Here is a 17,699-nt window from a genome sequence, read left to right as displayed (position 1 = left end):
TGTCCTCATCTCCTGGAACATGCTAGGGAGCCCTTGGTGTGGACAAACACATGCACTGGCTGAGTGCCACAGAGTCCACCCAGTCCCTCTGACTGTAGTCCAGGAGGTCTCAGATTCTCGTGCCATCAGACAGGACTAACCTCCAGCACACCAAGAGGGATTCTACCACCTACATATATAAATGGGGTTGTGTAGCAGGGGTTCTTCCAGGAAGTTGTCCCTCTCAGTGGCTGCCATGGACGGGGTTGTTGAAACTAGTTCCAGGTCTTCAGGCAGTCCTGGTAAAAAACCAGCAGCTCAAAGAAGTCTTGGGAGACCTTGGGAGATAAAAGAGCTGCCAGTCATATTGGAGCCCTGAAAGTTGGTGGAGGAAGGTGTGCACCAGTATGCTCCATGCCAGACTACCTGCACTATAAAGGAAACTCTGAAGGATATGGAGGTGGAATGAATGGACCTGGCTGTGGCTGAAGACCAGGTCTTGTTTTCCCTCTCTCAGGGGGAAGCTCAAAATACCTGCAGAGACCCAGTGCAGCCCTGGCCAAAAAAACTCCAGGACCTTCATCGGAGGTTGTTCAGGAGTCCTAAGGGTGGGCTCAAGTTGTTGAACTGTTGCCAGAGCATGGACTGAACCAGCTTGTTGAGTACCAGTGCCCTCCCTTGAAAGGAAGGCAGAGGAGCAGCCCCATCCACCTCTGCAATAGGTCAGACACCCTGGCTTCTACACTGGTCCACGTCTCCAGTGGGGAGGGATTGGTGGCAGAAAGATATACATCCAGATAGAGCAATGGATCCACACCATACAGAATGGTACAAAGCATGGGTGGGAGGGAGTCTGCATGTCATCCATCCCAGACCATCAGACCAGAGTTCTTGACTCAGTTGACCTGGGCAGAGGAGGCCACTGAATAGATGGCTTGTCAAGCTTCCACACATGCCAGGTCCACCACCATGAAGGGAGAGCAAGCCTCACTGAGTGGGTGTGGGTTACATAACCTAATCCTGAGACCTACCTTCCTTCTCTCCCCCTGCTGCCACTAGGTAATGACCTGTGTTGTTTTCTCTTTTTCAGTGTATTTGAGCAGTATTGTCAATTCTAGATATTTTATCATGAGTCTCACAACATTTTATATTTTGGTTGCTGTTTAATGGAATCATTTATGCAATAAACTACTACAAATTAATAGATAAGCTACAATGCAAGGTACACAAGAAAACCATAATTTTCCATAGCCTTTTACTAAAGTGTAAAAGCATAGCCAAGATAAAATAAGGAGTGGCAAAATTTTCCCCTTCTACATCCCATAAAACAACTGCAATGCTTATGATCCAATCCACTGCACAACCCTCAATAACAGCTGGATATACAGTTGCACATTTTCAGGTTTCAGACTCAAGAACAAAAGGCATTGTAACACTACACCCCATATCCTTCACGGGAATATTGTTATAATATAATTATAGCATATCTAAGATGTATTTTGATACACAAGATGGGTCTTGTGAGGTAACATTGGAAAGGTTATAATTTACTGAATACGATTTTCATATTTGTATGCATGTATCATTTCTGTATCTGAAGTTAGAAATATTGACTGTATCAATTACAAGTGGGTCTACACCTGGGGAATGCCCACCAGACAGAATGCAATCAGTCTGGATGGGCCATTAGGGAGAACAATAGGTCTTTGAAGATACTATTCTCCCACCTTCCTGAGAAGTTTCCTGGGATGCCACAAACAACCATTAACTTATGGCTGCTTTGACACTGCAGAATCATGTGATCATGTCATCTGGTACTGGATTCCATGATAGAATACCAGTATTTTTCCACTGAGGGCAGGGGAAACAAAGGGTTCTTGCCGTATGTAAAACCTATTTAAGGCCAGGGAGTGATTTAATCAGGGTTCATTTTTCTCTGAATCCCCACCCAGGGTGACTGCTGGAAACATCTAAGGGCTTGTCTACATCAGAAAGTTGCAGCGCTGGTGAGGGAGTTACAGCGCTGCAACTTTGAAGGTGTACACATCTGCAGGGCATCACCAGCGCTGCAACTCCCTGTTTGCAGCGCTGGCCGTACTCCCGTTTTGTCTCGGGTGTAGAGGATCCAGCGCTGGTGATCCAGCGCTGGTAATCCAATGTAGACACTTACCAGTGCTTTTCTTGACCTCCGTGGAAGGAGGAAGCCTCTGGTAATCAAGCTGGTCTCCTTCCCCGGCTTGCTCTCGCATTCCCGGAACCCCGAGCAAGCAGGTCTCCTTCCCTGCGGTTTGCAGGGTGGTTGGGGGAACGCGAGAGCAAACCGCTGCGAAGCTGGTCTCCTTTCCCGGTTTGCTCTCGCGTTCCCCGAACCACCCTGCAAACCGCAGGGAGACCTGCTTGCTCGGGGGTTCGGGGAACGCGAGAGCAAACCGCGGCAAAGCTGGTCTCCTTTCCCGGTTTGCTCTCGCGTTCCCCGAACCACCCTGCAAACCGCAGGGAGACCTGCTTGCTCGGGGGTTCGGGGAACGCGAGAGCAAACCGCGGCGAAGCTGGTCTCCTTTCCCGGTTTGCTCTCGCGTTCCCCGAACCAACCTGCAAACCGCAGGGAAGGAGACCTGCTTGCTCGGGGAACGCGAGAGCAAACCGCGGCGAAGCTGGTCTCCTTTCCCGGTTTGCTCTCGCGTTCCCCGAACCACCCTGCAAACCGCAGGGAGACCTGCTTGCTCGGGGGTTCGGGGAACGCGAGAGCAAACCGCGGCGAAGCTGGTCTCCTTTCCCGGTTTGCTCTCGCGTTCCCCGAACCACCCTGCAAACCGCAGGGAGACCTGCTTGCTCGGGGGTTCGGGGACCGCGAGAGCAAACCGCGGCGAAGCTGGTCTCCTTTCCCGGTTTGCTCTCGCGTTCCCCGAACCACCCTGCAAACCGCAGGGAGACCTGCTTGCTCGGGGGTTCGGGGAACGCGAGAGCAAACCGCGGCGAAGCTGGTCTCCTTTCCCGGTTTGCTCTCTCGTTCCCCGAACCCCTGAGCAAGCAGGTCTCCTTCCCTGCGGTTTGCAGGGGGGTTCGGGGAACGCGAGAGCAAACCGCGGCGAAGCTGGTCTCCCCGAACCCCCCTTGAAGCCGCCCAACAGCGCTGCAGTGTGGCCACATCTAACACCACTTGCAGCGCTGGTTGCTGTAAGTGTGGCCACTCTGCAGCGCTGGCCCTATACAGCTGTACTAATACAGCTGTAACAACCAGCGCTGTAAAATTTTAGATGTAGACATGGCCTAAGAAACAAAGACAAAAGGGGGGAGAAGAGCTGATCCCAGGCTGGAAAAAGTGTCTGGCCTGTGAAAGAAATGTTTAAAACAACATTTAAGGTGAGAAATTACTACTTGTAACCAGTTTCTTTAGTGTATTAAGCTTAGGGAACGTCTACACTACGGGATTATTACGATTTTACATAAACTGGTTTTGTAAAACAGATTGTATAAAGTCGAGTGCACTCGGCCACACTAAGCACATTAATTCGGCGGTGTGCGTCCATGTATCAAGGCTAGTGTTGATTTCCGGAGCGTTGCACTGTGGGTAGCTATCCTGTAGCTATCCCATAGTTCCTGCAGTCTCCCCCGCCCCTTGGAATTCTGGGTTGAGATCCCAGTGCATGATGGGGCAAAAAACATTGTTGCGGGTGATTCTGGGTACAGCCTCACCCTTCCCTCCATGAAAGCAGCAGACAACCATTTTGCACCTTTTTTCCTGGGTGAACTGTGCAAACGCCATAGCACAGCAAGCATGGACCCTGCTCAGATCAAGACCGCAATCGTGGACATTGTAAACACCTTGCGCATTCTCGTGCAGTCTATGCTGAACCAGGACCTGCAAAGCCAGGCGAGGAGGAGGTGGCTACGGCAGAACGGTGACGAGAGTGATGAGGACATGGGCACAGAATTCTCTCAAACTGCGGGCCCCTGCGCTTTGGAGATCCTGCTGGTAATGGGGCAGGTTCTAGCCATTGAACGCCAATTTTGGGAAACAAGCACAGACTGGTGGGACCGCATAGTTTTGTAGGTTTGGGACGATTCACAGTGGTTGCAAAACTTTCACATGTGTAAGGGCACTTTCATGGAACTTTGTGGTTTGCTTTCCCCTGCCCTGAAATGCCATAATACCAAGATGAGAGCAGCCCTCACAGTTGAGAAGTGAGTGGCAATAGCCCTCTGGAAGCTTGCAATGCCAGACAGTTACTGGTCAGTCGGGAATCAATTTGGAGTGGGAAAATCTACTGTGGGGGCCGCTGTGATGCAAGTAGCCAAAGCAATCATTAAGCTGCTGCTACAAAAGGCTGTGACTCTGGGAAACATGCAGGTCATAGTGGATGGCTTTGCTGCAATGGGATTCCCTAACTGTGGGGGGGGCGATAGAAGGAACCCATATCCCTATCTTGACACCAGAGCACCAGGGCACCCAGTACGTAAACTGCAAGAGGTACTTTTCAATGGTGCTGCAAGCACTGGTGGATCACAAGGGACGTTTCACCAACATCCACGTGGGATGGCCAGGAAGGGTTCATGACGCTCACGTCTTCAGGAACACTACTCTGTTTAAACGGCTGCAGCAAGGGAATTACTTTCCAGACCAGGAAATAACAGTTGGGGATGTTGAAATGCCTGTAGTTATTCTGGTTGACCCAGCCTACCCCTTGATGCCATGGCTCATGAAGCCATACACAGGCAGCCTGGACAGTAGTCAGGAGCTGTTCAACTACAGGCTGAGCAAGTGCAGAATGGTGGTAGAATGTGCATTTGGCCATTTAAAGGTGCGCTGGTGCACATTACTGACTTGCTCAGACCTCAGCCAAGCCAATGTCCCCTTTGTTATTGCTGCTTGCTGTGTGCTCCACAATCTCTGTGAGAGTAAGGGGGAGACCTTTATGGTGGATGGAAGGCTGAGGCAAATCACCTGGCCGCTGATTATGCGCAGCCAGACACCAGGGAGATTAGAAGAGCACACCACGAAGCGGTGCGCATCAGAGAAGCTTTGAAAACGAGTTTCATCACGGGTCAGGGTACGGTGTGACTGTTGTGTTTGTTTCCCCTTGATGAATCCCCCCCTTGATTGACTCATTCCCTGTAAGCAACCCACCCTCCCCCTTCGATTACAGCTTGCTTAAGGAAATAAAGTCACTATCATTTAAAAATCATGTATTCTTTATTTAAAAGTCATTATAAAAAGAGGGAGAGAACTGACAAGGTATCCCGGATGTGGTTTGGGAGGAGGATAGGAGGGAAGGAAAAGTCCACTAAAAATATTTCAAAGTAATGACAGCCTTTTGGTTGGGCTGTCCACGGGGGTGGAGTGGGCAGGTACACAAAGTCTTCCCCCACACGTTCTTACACGTCTGGGTGAGGAAGATATGGAACATGGTGAGTGGTGAGGGTGGTTACGCAGGGGCTGCAGTGGCACTCTGTGACCGTGCTGCTGTTCCTGAAGCTCCACCAGACATCGGAGGATGTCAGTTTGATCACGCAGCAGCCCCAGAGTTGCATCCCGCCACCGCATATCTTCCTGCCTACACCTCTGATCTTCCTGGCGCCACCTCTCTTTTTGAGCGTCCCTCCTGTCCTCACGTTCACTGGCATCTTTCCTGTAATTCGATACCACGTCCTTCCACTCATTCAGATTAGCTCTTTCATTGCGGGTTACTTCCATGATTTCTGAGAACATTTAGTCCCGTCTTTGTTTTCCTCCGCCTTATCTGAGATAGCCTTTGGGTTGGAGTAGGGAGGCTTGAAAAATTTGCAGCTGCATGAGGGAGGTAAAAGAGGGAGAGAAGTATTTAAAAAGATACATTTTACAGAACAATGGTTATACTCTTTCACAGTGAACAACACTATTCACCTTACATAGCACATGTGATTTCACTACAAGGTCGGATTTTGCATCTTAATATTGAGTGCCTGCGGCTCTGGTGTTAGAGATCTCACAGACACAGGTCCGGGCAGCAGAATTCAGCTTGCATGTGGCCATGGTAAGCCATTGTCTTTCGGCTTCTGCAGCCTTCATATACACAGTGCCCTCCTTTCCCAAATACCAAGCAAAGCCCATTCAGTGCTGCTTCTTTCCTGTTAACATGCAGAAGCAGAAACCACCCCCCCCATCCAATTCTCTGGGATGATCGCTTTACCCCTCCCACCACCATGTGGCTGGTATCATGGAAGATCACTGCTAATCACCCCCCTTCCCCACCACCACCGCATGGCTGGTAGCAGGGAAGATCCCTGCTAGCCAAACGCGAAAAATCTCAGTGCCATTCCCCCCCTTCCCTCCCCCCACTGGGCTACCTGCAAGGAAGGATTTCTTTTAAGCAACAGGCAAACAGCCCAGTAGGAATGGCCATCTCTGTCCCCTTAATTAAATTCCTGAATTTCAACCAGGTTACCATGAACGATATCACTCTCCTGAGGACAACACAGCGAGATAAAGAACGGATGTTGCTTGAATGCCAGCAATCACTGGGACCATACCCAGCTAGGCTTTGTCATGCAATGATACCAGATTACTTGCTACATGCATGGCATGGTCAAGTGCCCGACCATGGTGGACGGAATAAGGCTGCCTTGCCCAGAAACCTTCTGCAAAGGCTTTTGGAGTACCTCCAGGAGAGCTTCATGGAGATGTCCCTGGAGGATTTCCGCTCCATCCCCCAACATGTTAACAAAACTTTTCCAATAACTGTACTGCCTGCGAATGCATCCCAAGTCCTCAGGGCAAATCAATCATTAAAAAATGCTTGCTTTTAAATCATGTTTTATATTTACAAAGGTACACTCACTAGAGGTTGCTTCCATGGCTTCATTGTCTGGGCTAGTGGCTTGGGAGGACTGGGAGGGTAATTCCGTCTGGGTGAGAAAAAGCTCCTGGCTGTTGGGGAGAATGGAGTGCTGTGTGCTCTCTGCAAGCTCGTCCTCCTCTTCCTCCTCCTCATCTTCCCCGTCCTCAGAATCCTCAGGCATGGCTGAGATTACCAACCCCACCTCGGAATCCACGGACAGGGGTGAGGTAGTGGTGGCGGACCCCCCTAGAATTGCATGCAGCTCAGCGTAGAAGCAGCATGTTTTCGGCCCTGCCCTGGACCTTCCGTTTGCTTCTTTGGTTTTCTGGTAGGCTTGTGTGAGCTCCTTAACTTTCACTCTGCACTGCATTGAGTCCCTGGTGTGGCCCTTCTCCAACATAGCCTTGGAAATTTTTTCAAATGTTTTTTCATTTCGTCTTTTGGAACGGAGTTCTGTTAGCACAGAATCCTCTCCCCATATAGCGATCAGATCCAGTACCTCCCGTGCGGTCCCTGCTGGAGCTCTTTTTCAGTTCTCAGGAGACTGCATTGTTACCTGTGCTGATGAGCTCTGCGTGGTCACCTGTGCTGGTGAGCTCTCCATGCTGGGCAAACAGGAAATGAAATTCAAAAGTTCGCAGGGCTTTTCCTGTCTACCTGGCCAGTGCATCTGAGTTCAGATTGCTGTCCAGAGTGGTCACAGTGGTGCACTGTGGGATACCGCCCGGAGGCCAATATCGTCAATTTGTGGCCACACTAACCCAAATGCGATATGGTAATACCGATTTCAGCGCTATTCTTCTCGTCAGGGAGGAGTACAGAAACCAGTTTAAAGAGCCCTTTATTTCGATATAAAGGGCCTCGTTGTATGGATGGGTGCAGCATTAAATCAGTTTAACTCTGCTAAAATCGGTATAAACGCGTAGTGTAGACCAGGCCTTAGTTTGCATGTTTATTTTATTTGTTCAGTAATCTGCTTTGATTTGTTTGGAATCACTTATAATCCCTTAAAATCTATCTTGTGTAGTTAATAAGCTTGTTTTTGTTTTCTCTAAAACCAGCTTGTGAAATTCATAACTGGGAGGCAAAAAGCTGTGCATATCTTCCTCCATGCTGAGGGAGGAGGCGAATTTCAATAAGCTTGCACTGTACAGTTCTCTGTTCAGTGCAAGACAATACAGTTTTGGGTTTGCACCCCAGAGGGGGTGTGCACTTGAGTCTTGGGCAATTCCCTTTCTTAGTCTTCCCATCTAGAGCTGATTTCAGTGTCTGTCTCTTTCTGCAGCTGGGTGTGTCCCTATCTGTGTATGTGCTGGAGAAAGCTTGGTGGCCTGGCTCAGCAAGACAGTGTAAGGGAGCATAGGCTGGTGGAATAGGTGGACTCAGTGGTACCCCAGTACATCAGATGGCACTCCTCAGAATGGCAGGTTACCTATCACAGGCATACCTGAGAATATTGGGCGGGGGCGGGGGGGGGTTATACTTTATAGTGGATGATCCCTGAGTAAGTCTCTGCACTTCAGGCTCCCACCCATTTTTTCTCCCTTACTCATGAATATTGTGCAAAGTACAACATGCAGCTATAATCCCAGGAAAGTTTTGTTCTTCAGCTTCTAACCCAGCCCTAAAACATCACCTTCTTGCTTTCAGACAGCCAAATGAACACTGCACTGTGTGGAAGTAGAGAAAGAACTGACAGGGATTTGTAGGGGGTTTCAATGCATGACAGTCTCTGTTAGCAAGAGTTAGGCTAGCTGTAACCCTACTAACGTGAGATTTGTAGAAGCGAGGATTGTTTGAGGTGAGTGGGAAAGAACTGTATGAGAAGTTGTTGCGACCTTGTGTCGATAATAAGGAATGTAAATTGGCATCTAAATAGAAGTGAGAAAAATAAGATATCAAGATGGCCTATGCATAAACAAAATGCAGCTGTCGCTTATTATTGTTTGTAACAAAAAGTATAAATGCTTGCTGTAATTGTTTACCTGTGGAGAGACCTGCCTAGGACTGGGGCAACCCTGTGTCCTAGGGCACTCCCTCCCTCTATACAATTGTAAAGAGAAAATAAAGTATCTGACTCTGCTGCACCCAGCCAAAAAGTGAGAACTAAGTTTTTCTCTGACAATTGTCATTCTGCGACTACGGAGGTGATAGTTAAACAGTTCCTATCTTTTGTCCAAGTGGCCTGTAAATGGCTTCATAGTCCAGGGAACAGAAGACAAGACAGGTCCCCAGGATAACAGGAGCAATGTTCACACCATTAATAATGAGCGGTCCTGGGGGCTGTTGTAATAATTTAGTCTACACATTTACTCTACCTGTAAACTTAACTGTAAGAAAAAACGGTTACTCACTTTCTCATAACTGTTGTTCTTTGAGATGTGGTGTTCACGTCCATTCCAATCAGGTGTGCACGCTCTGTGTATAGAACTGATGAATGAAATCGTTTTTATTGTTCACTTTATCAATATAACTTCTGTTTACGGTTTGCCATCCACTACACTTGTCTATATTGTAACTTCTGTTCACTGTTTTCCATATTGAATTCAAACCCCATTTTAAAACGCTCACTCCATTTTGTGAAAGCTTCCTCTAACCTTCATTTTGCAAATCCTGCTGTACTCTTATTAGTTAGTTTAGATGTGTGAATGAGGTACGTATGGATGATGGAATCAACCTCCAGCCCCAGCCTGTCCCGATGAAATAAAGTTCAAACACCAACGGCTGAAGATGCAGACAAGAGCCCTAACAAAATAAGAAGAGTCCACCCTAAAAAGAAAAGGTACAATAGAAGGAAGATCAAAGCCAGGTCTGAGCCTGAAAGTCATGCCTGCAATTGACGGGTGATCAATCACCAAACCCAGAGGCAGCGTGACACAGCAAAACCTGTAGACTTGAATTCAAACAAAAGCTTAGAAAAAGGATGAGTGAGATGGAAGACTTTGGAGGGTAACATTCTGCTGCCAACATGGACGGGCATCAGTGCATGCCCAACAGAGACCCAGCTCGTCCTTGTGCCCGGCTTTCCTGGCCAGTTAGCCACCCAAGCTACGAACCCAAGCTGCAAAATCAAACCACGAACTCAAGCTATCTGCAGGACTGGTAACTATGCAGCAGCTGCAGAACATGTGATGGATATGAATGTGTGTGTGTGTGTGTGTATAGGTATTAGGTATAATGCATGTGTAGAAAGATTAACATATTAATTATTGGTCATAAATCAAATTATCAGAGGGGTAGCTGTGTTAGTGTGGATCTGTAAAAGCAGCAAAGAATCCTGTGGCACCTTATAGACTAACAGACGTTTTGGAGCATGAGCTTTCGTGGGTGAATACTCACTTTGTCGGATGCATGTAGTGGAAATTTCCAGGGGCAGGTATATATATGCAAACAAGAAGCAAGCTAGAGATAATGAGGTTAGTTCAATCAGGGAGGATGAGGCCCTGTTCTAGCAGTTGAGGTGTGAAAACCAAGGGAGGAGAAACTGGTTTTGTAGCTGGCAAGCCGTTCACAGTCTTTGTTTAATCCTGAGCTGATGGTGTCAAATTTGCAGATGAACTGAAGCTCAGCGGTTTCTCTTTGAAGTTTGGTCCTGAAGTTTTTTTGCTGCAGTATGGCCACCTTAAGATCTGCTATTGTGTGGCCAGGGAGGTTGAAGTGTTCTCCTACAGGTTTTTGTATATTGCCATTCCTAATATCTGATTTGTGTCCATTTATCCTTTTCCGTAGAGACTGTCCAGTTTGGCCGATGTACATAGCAGAGGGGCATTGCTGGCATATGATGGCGTATATTACATTGGTGGACATGCGGGTGAATGAAACGGTGATGGTGTGGCTGATCTAGTTAGGTCCTGTGATGCTGTCACTGGTGTAGATATTTGAGTAGAGTTGGCATTGACGTTTGTTGCATGGATTGGTTCCTGAACTAGAGTTACTATGGTGCGGTGTGCAGTTACTGGTGAGAACATGCTTCTCACAATAGCTGACTATGCTGAATATGCTGGCCACACAATAGCAGATCTTAAGGTTAACATTGCTTAACACGGTTTTATGTTGGACAGTGACAGGGTCATATTAACACTTTTGACTCTCTGGGCCCATTTAGTCCATCAAATTAATAAAACAGGACAAAGTCTTCATGATTCATTAAAGTAAACAGGTATGCACGAGTTCCAAAAGATCCTAGCATCATGGACTTTTCCAGAACTCCCTGCATTTATGTTTGTGAACTTGCCATGATAGTCTCTGGAGCACCATGTAGAAATATCCCTCTGTTTATAAACTTTGAGCTCTGGTGCAGGGGGCAAATGATGGGACAAATTGATGGGACCCATAATCCTAATACATTTCAGGAATCCGAGGCATGCAGAGCCATAAGTAATGTCCCAAGCATTACAACCCAGCGGAACAATATCTTCTGCAAAGCAGCACATACCTCTATGACAATCCCAACAGTCAATCTCCCTATACTAAATTGGTTGGCTACCGATCAGTAACATTTGAGGGTGGCCAGCTTCCAAATGCCAATGGCGACCCACTTCTCAACAGGTGTGAGACACTGAATGTTGGTACACTGCTGCTGCAGCTCCAAGGCTAGTTCAGAATAGAGCTAAAAAAAAAAAAAGAGTAACATCTTGCTCCATGAGCAAAAAATCTCAATTTGTCAATGATTTTCGCTTCAGCATCTATTTCCCAAGCTGCATGCTACTGTTCCAGCTGCTGCCTGTTTAGTTTGGAGTAAGATTCTTGCTTACTCATTATGCACTGCTCTGTATTAGTTCTTTTGTCCAAAATAACCAAACAAAATAACAGACCATAACCTTTTTCTTTACTTGTTTCCAACCTTCTCACTTGTGAATCTCTCAGTAACTATATTATCTGGTGTATAAGTGCCTGAAGTGTGATCTTTAGCTGAACAGCCAACTGGTGTAGATACCACCATCTGCGCCATTGTGACCCTTCTTGGGGATATTGTGAGCACCTCAGTGTGAGGGAGCCTTGTCTGTGCCTACCAGAGGTCAGCATCGCAACAGTCCCTGCCACAGTACTCCCCTCTTAGTCCATGTGGGCTCCACTATCCTTCATCCAGGTTAGCAACAGATACTCTCCAATCCAAAGAGTCCTTTTGAAGTGTCCAACCCCTTATCCACTGGGCACTCACAGAATTACCAAATCCTCTATTTCCAAAGGAACAATACACCACAGCTTACTAGCTACACCTTAGAACAACTCTGCTTAATATTAGACCACTGTGACACAGGCTTTCAGTAGAAACCATACATGACATTCTTTGGTGAACTAGAATGTAAACACCAGACCCAGGGGATCCCTCTTATACACTCCTGTACCCTCTGCCAGCTGGCATCAGGAGGTCCTTGGGTCACATTTGAGTTCAAATCCCTGTTAGTAGTAATAAGCTCGATAGTATTCATCACCATGCAATTTTGATAGGTTTCCACGCCCCTTTTAGGGCTTATGTCCCGCCTTCCCACCCCCCATTTCCGTTGGCGTGAGAGTATGGTGCCGTCGGCCATTTTGAAAAAAGTGTGCGTGTATGTGCTTGACTAGGGGAAGTGTTGTGTATCTCTGTGCTTGGTGACATGAATAAAAAGTGTATTAAATATCAGGGTGGATTAAGAAAAAAGTTAAATAATATTGAAAGCTAGGTTTTTAAAGGGAATTTTCTAAGGCAAAACCTGTTTGGTAAGCACAGGATAAAAGGCATTGAAACTAGTCAATATCAATGTAGGTTAAGAAAAAAACATTAAAAACTAAGTTTAAAAGGATAATTAACTGAAGCAAAACCTGTTTAGTAAGCACATACCCAAAAACTATAAAGAAATACTAAAAAAGCATTTAAAAATTAGGTTTAAAAAAACTTGACAAAGCCAAAGCCTGTTTGGGAGGCCCAGGGTAAAAAAGTAAATAAAAAGGCATTAAAACTATTGACTACCCATGTAGGTTAAAAAAAAAGCTTTTTAATATTATTAAATAATATTAAAAACAATACAGCTAGGTTTAAAAGGGGAATTGACTGAAGCAAAACCTGTTTAGTAAGCACATGGCCAAAAACTATAAAGGGGTACTAAAAAAGGCATTTAAAAAACATTAAAAACTAGGTTTAAAAGAAAATGTACTAAGGCAGTGTAATAAAAGTAAATAAAAAAGCATTAAAACGATTTAATATCAGCGTAGATTAAGAAAAAAATAAAAAGCTCAGGGTAAAATTTAAAAAAAAGAGAGAAAGAAAATGTTTACCTTTGCAGCCTTTTGGTAAAACGAGGCAACTTTTTTGGTTTAGACCCTAGTAAATAAAACATATTAAAACTGTTTAATACCAGCGTAGGTTAAGAAATACAATTAAAACTATTTAATACCGGTGTAGGTTAAAAACTAGGTTTAAAAGAAAATGTACTAAGGCAGTGTAATAAAAGTGAATAAAAAAGCATTAAAACTAGTTAATACCAATGTAGGTTAAAAAAAAACAAGGTTAAAAGGAAAATTGACAAAGGCAAAGCCTGTCTGGTAAGCACAGCATAAAAACTCTATAAAAAAGTGGCTAAGAAAAATACAATAAAGCTTAGGGTAAAATCAAAAAAATGTTTACCTTTGCAGTCTTTTTGTAAAACGAGGTAGCTTTTTTGGTTTAACCCTAGTAAATAAAACACATTAAAACTAGTTAATACCAATGTAGGTTAAGAAAAAACGAGGTTTAAAAGGAAAATTGACAAAGGCAAAGCCTGTTTGGTAAGCACGGGGTAAAAAAGCATTAAAACTATTCAATATCAGTGTAGATTAAGAAAAAAGAGCAAAGATAGAGAGCACATGGCGGAATCAGAATGTAAAAGAGAGAAGCAGGCAGAGTCTGTTTAGTAAGCACAGGGTAAAAAAGCATTCAGGTTACAAGACAAGAAAAGCGAAGAGAGAGTCCACTTTGCAAAGAGCAAAGATAGAGAGCACAGGGTAGGATTAAAGAGAAAGAGAGAGAATTGTTACCCTTGCCCATCTTTCTGTAGAATGAGGCAGATTTCCTGGTTCAAACCCTCTCAGGCTTGTTATCTCCGCCTTTGGATCGGACCAATCAGAGGTGGTTTTACAACAGCATCATAGAATTTATTTTCCTGAACCAATCCTAGTGTCCCAAGATTTTAAGCAAGAGCCAACTCCGCCCTTCTTTTACCCACCCCCTTTTTTCTTTTTTCCTCCCTTCCTTGTAACTGTTTTTTTCTTATCTAAAGAAACAGACCCGCAGCATTTTCCCGCCACGTAGCCCTTTTACAAAGGGCTTTTTAAATAAAAGTTAAAACCATAAGCTTTTAGTAATACACCATTTTTAACACGTTAAGGTTACCTCAAGTTTTGCAAAGGAATAAGACACAATTTTGTATCTGTTGTAATAAAAAAAAGCAGGCAGAAGCACCCCAAATTTTTAGTAACAAACAATTTATAAACCCCTTATTTTGTAAACCAGTAAATTAGAAAGACAAAGAAGCAAAGCGCCTGTTAGCAAAGCAGACTTTTTGCGAGTGAGCGGATTAGAGATAAGAAGGCTGCTGCTGACCCATGCTTTTTAACAAGTTACATTAAGTTTTACAAAGGGATAAGGACTGAAAAGACAACCCTTTTGTATGTGTTGTAAAATAAAAAAAACAGGCTTAAAACCCCAGGTTTTTAGTAACAGAGGGTTTATATTCCCCTTATTTTGTAAACCACTGGATTAGAGAGAAGAAGATTGCTTTTTTTCCCATTTAACAACAAAGAGAGGTAAAAGACATGCCAAAATGAAGGCACAGTCCTTTGGTATAGGTGTTTTGTTAAAAAAAGAGCATGCACAAACAGTCTAGGGTTATAAAAGTAATGTATAGTGACAAAAAAAATTTTTTCCCCCTAGGTTTTAGACTAGCACTGCTTATTTTTTAGTAAAAACTGTGAAGCTGCAGCAGAGCCCTGTTCTGCTCTTATCTAAACAACCAGGACCCTGTAACAATAGCTGATCAACACATACTATAAACCATTTTAAAACATGTTTTTTTGAAGTAATGTCTAAAACCTCCTTTTTTTAACGTATTAAATACATGAAATAACAAACCTACCTGAAGACACACTTTTTTATTTACCATCCCCTTAACACCAGTGTTTTAGTAAAAAAAGAGCCGGCAAAAACACCCTGGGGTTTTTTAGTAACGAACAGTTTATAAACCCCTTATTTTGTAAACCACTGAATTAGAAAGACAAAGAAGCAAAGCGCCTGTTAGCAAAGCAGACTTTTTGTGAGTTAGTGGATTAGAGATAAGAAGGCTGCTGCTGATCCATGCTTTTTAACAAGTTACATTAAGTTTTACAAAGAGCAGGCAGAAGCATCCTAGGTTTTTAAGTAACAGATGATTTATAGTCCCCTTATTTTGTAAAACAGTGGATTAGAGAGAAGAAGATTGCTTTTTTTCCCCACTTTTTAACAAATAAAGGTGAAAAGGAATAAAACCCTTGAAAAGACAAGCCAACCTGAAGACCCATAGCCTTTATTTAGGCATAGGTGTTTTAATAACATGTAAGTGTGCAAAAACAGTTTAGGGCTATAAAACTAATGTGTTGTAACAAAAAAGTTTTTTTTTTTTTAATTTTAGGCTAACCCGGGCCATTTTAAAGTAAAAACAGCAGGCTTTTGCAGCAGCTGTTAGCAAAAACAGCCTCTGTAAGTCAGTAAATTAAAAATAAAACATAACAAGGTCTTATTTTAAAGCAAAAGAATGCCAAAAATTGGTATTAAAAAGCATAGTAACTTACTTACTATCAAAACTAAGCTTTTTAACCATTAAAGTTTAAAGGCTAAAGTGTGTAGCCAAAAACCTTCCCGCCTTTTTTAAAAACCAACTAAGACAAACCCCCCTCTGCTCTTATCTAAACAGCCAGAACCTTTGGCTTTTTTTTTTACCCTGTAACAAAAGCTAAATACCGTTTTAAAATGTGTTTTTTAAAGTAAGACCTAAATTTTTAACTTACTAACAATGTAAAATAAGTTTTGTAAAAGTTTAACGTGGTTTATTTTTAAATTAGCAATTTTGTTTTAAAAACCAAGGCCATAAAACAAATTAAAAAAATACAGGTTGCAGTTTTTAAAAACTTTTTGGTTACAAAGGTGTAAATGGGTATATTACCATTTAAAAAGGCTTTTTATTAACTGTTTAAACACATTTACTATTAAAAAATAACATTTTAGCCATTAAAGCTAAAGTATATAGGCACCCCCCAACCCACACCCGCCTTTTTTCCTAGAAAAATGCCTTTTACACACCCTGTTTTTTTAAAGAAACGCCTTTTTAAATATTAATTTTGGGGGGTGGGGGGCAAAAACTTTTTTTAAAAAAAAACAAGTTTAAACCTATAAATAGGGGGACAAAAAAACTGAACAAGGCTGTTAAAGAAATATTGCTAATACAAGACTTCTACCGTTATGGGGAGCAACAACATGATATGAAATGTTACTATGATTTGTGTGGGCCGCCAAGGTATTACACCAGCGTTATGCTTAGTTAAAAGGCAATATTTTTTCTTTTAAATAGGACGAGGCCTTTTTTCTTGACATTCCAGATGCCGCGCTAGAAGCTTTAAATTTTGGTAAGCTAATTAATATGCTACACAATTATAATTTATTTTTAAGAAAAAAGGTTTTAAAAAATTTTATTTTTTTAATTTAGAACAAGATGGAAGTCAAAACCACCCAATAGGTTTTCCTGAAATTACAGAAGAAGGTGTGAACTGTTTTTTAAATATGTGTTTAAAAAAAAAAAAAGCTGTTGTTGGAAATAGTGTGCATTTTTAGAGGCTTGTTTGTTATTGTTAGGAAAAAAACCCTTAAAGGTTTTACTGTACAAAAGTTGCCATTGTACCGCCCCAGGGTGGTGTAAGCTAAAAGAGCGCTTTATTTTGTACATTGTATTTAAATGCGTTTTTTAGACCCCCATACTGCAAAAACGTTTTTAAAATATATATATTTGGGGAACATGTTAGTAAAAAAACCCGTGCTAAAAAACATTTTGTTTATGTGTATTGGCAGACTTATCAAGTGTTATTCCTCAAGAAGAAATGTTGAAGGGGAGCACGCTTAAAGGGACCAAGAAATTTCCCTCTGAGGCAGCGGCAGTTAGAAGCAAGGGTATTAAGCACACCGATTTTGAACAGCCCTGCACGTCCAAATCCCTTATTGCACAAAACCAGCCGGCCTTAAAAAAGCCCAAAAAGTCTACCTCTAAAACAGCATCCGTTTTCAGGGCGGGGGGAAAGGGGCTCAGGCCCCCCGATTTTGAACCGCCCAAAGCTACCTCTACAACTTCCAGGAACCATGGTAAGTGAGGCAGAGGAGTTAAAGCCCCTAGTTTTCAACAGACCTATGCCTCCCCGACCCAAAATAAATTAGCTTTAAAAACAAACAACTCTGTAGAAGCAACCGTGTTTAGGGGTGGGTTTGAGCAGGGTGAAGAAGTTAACCCCCCCGGCTTTTGGAACCCGCAAAACCCTTGCTACAAATAACAATCTTCCTGTGGGGCTGGCCGCATCAGTTGCTGCTTGTAACGAGCTGTTTAGTGTTTGTACGTCTCTAAAGCGTTTAATAGATAAAAGTTTTCAAAGCTACTTCTTGAGGTGTTTCAAAAACAAAATTTTCCAGAAGAAAGGGTGGTTTTAGACCAAAAAATAGCAGATACCCGGGCACTAATTGAAAAGGTGGAAAGCGCATTGAAGGGGGAAGGAAGAGTGTGACTAAACATGAAACCTAAAAATGTAAAGAGAGGTTGGAAAAAAAATGGAAAAAATCTAAAATATTAAGAAGGCTTTTGGCCAAAAAAATAAAAAAAGCCAAATCTATTTTAAAAAAACAACCCCCCAACCAAGAAAGGGAAATAGACC

At 43.5% G+C, this 17,699-nt stretch overlaps 1 protein-coding gene and 1 long non-coding RNA gene across 8 annotated transcripts in view; one reads left to right on the top strand and one right to left on the bottom strand.

Annotated features, from left to right (window-relative positions):
• LOC115650614 (acyl-CoA (8-3)-desaturase-like) overlaps positions 1 to 15,052 on the bottom strand; it is a 95,790-nt gene extending 80,738 nt beyond the window's left edge. For 3 of the 7 annotated variants that reach the window (XM_030560827.1, XM_030560821.1, XM_030560825.1), the window contains exon 1: positions 9,152 to 9,504. The gene's annotated coding sequence lies outside the window, so the exon portion shown is untranslated. Of the gene's footprint in view, positions 1 to 173; positions 1,970 to 9,151; positions 9,505 to 13,404; positions 13,450 to 13,793; positions 13,863 to 14,890 lie in introns of those variants that run through there. The other 4 variants (XM_030560824.1, XM_030560826.1, XM_030560822.1 and 1 more) reach the window with 3 other exon arrangements.
• A 1,161-nt stretch (positions 15,053 to 16,213) lies between these two features.
• LOC115650623 lies at positions 16,214 to 17,414 on the top strand. Its single transcript, XR_004000144.1, has 3 exons — positions 16,214 to 16,412; positions 16,493 to 16,546; positions 16,852 to 17,414. It is a non-coding gene; the product is annotated as an uncharacterized LOC115650623 (long non-coding RNA).
• The last annotated feature ends 285 nt before the right edge of the window (positions 17,415 to 17,699 follow it).

Source organism: Gopherus evgoodei, chromosome 4 (assembly GCF_007399415.2).
Source record: "Gopherus evgoodei ecotype Sinaloan lineage chromosome 4, rGopEvg1_v1.p, whole genome shotgun sequence".
Lineage (NCBI taxonomy): Eukaryota > Metazoa > Chordata > Testudines > Testudinidae > Gopherus > Gopherus evgoodei.
The sequence above is the reverse complement of the archived record's forward strand: the minus strand, read 5'-3'. Positions and strand labels throughout refer to the sequence as shown.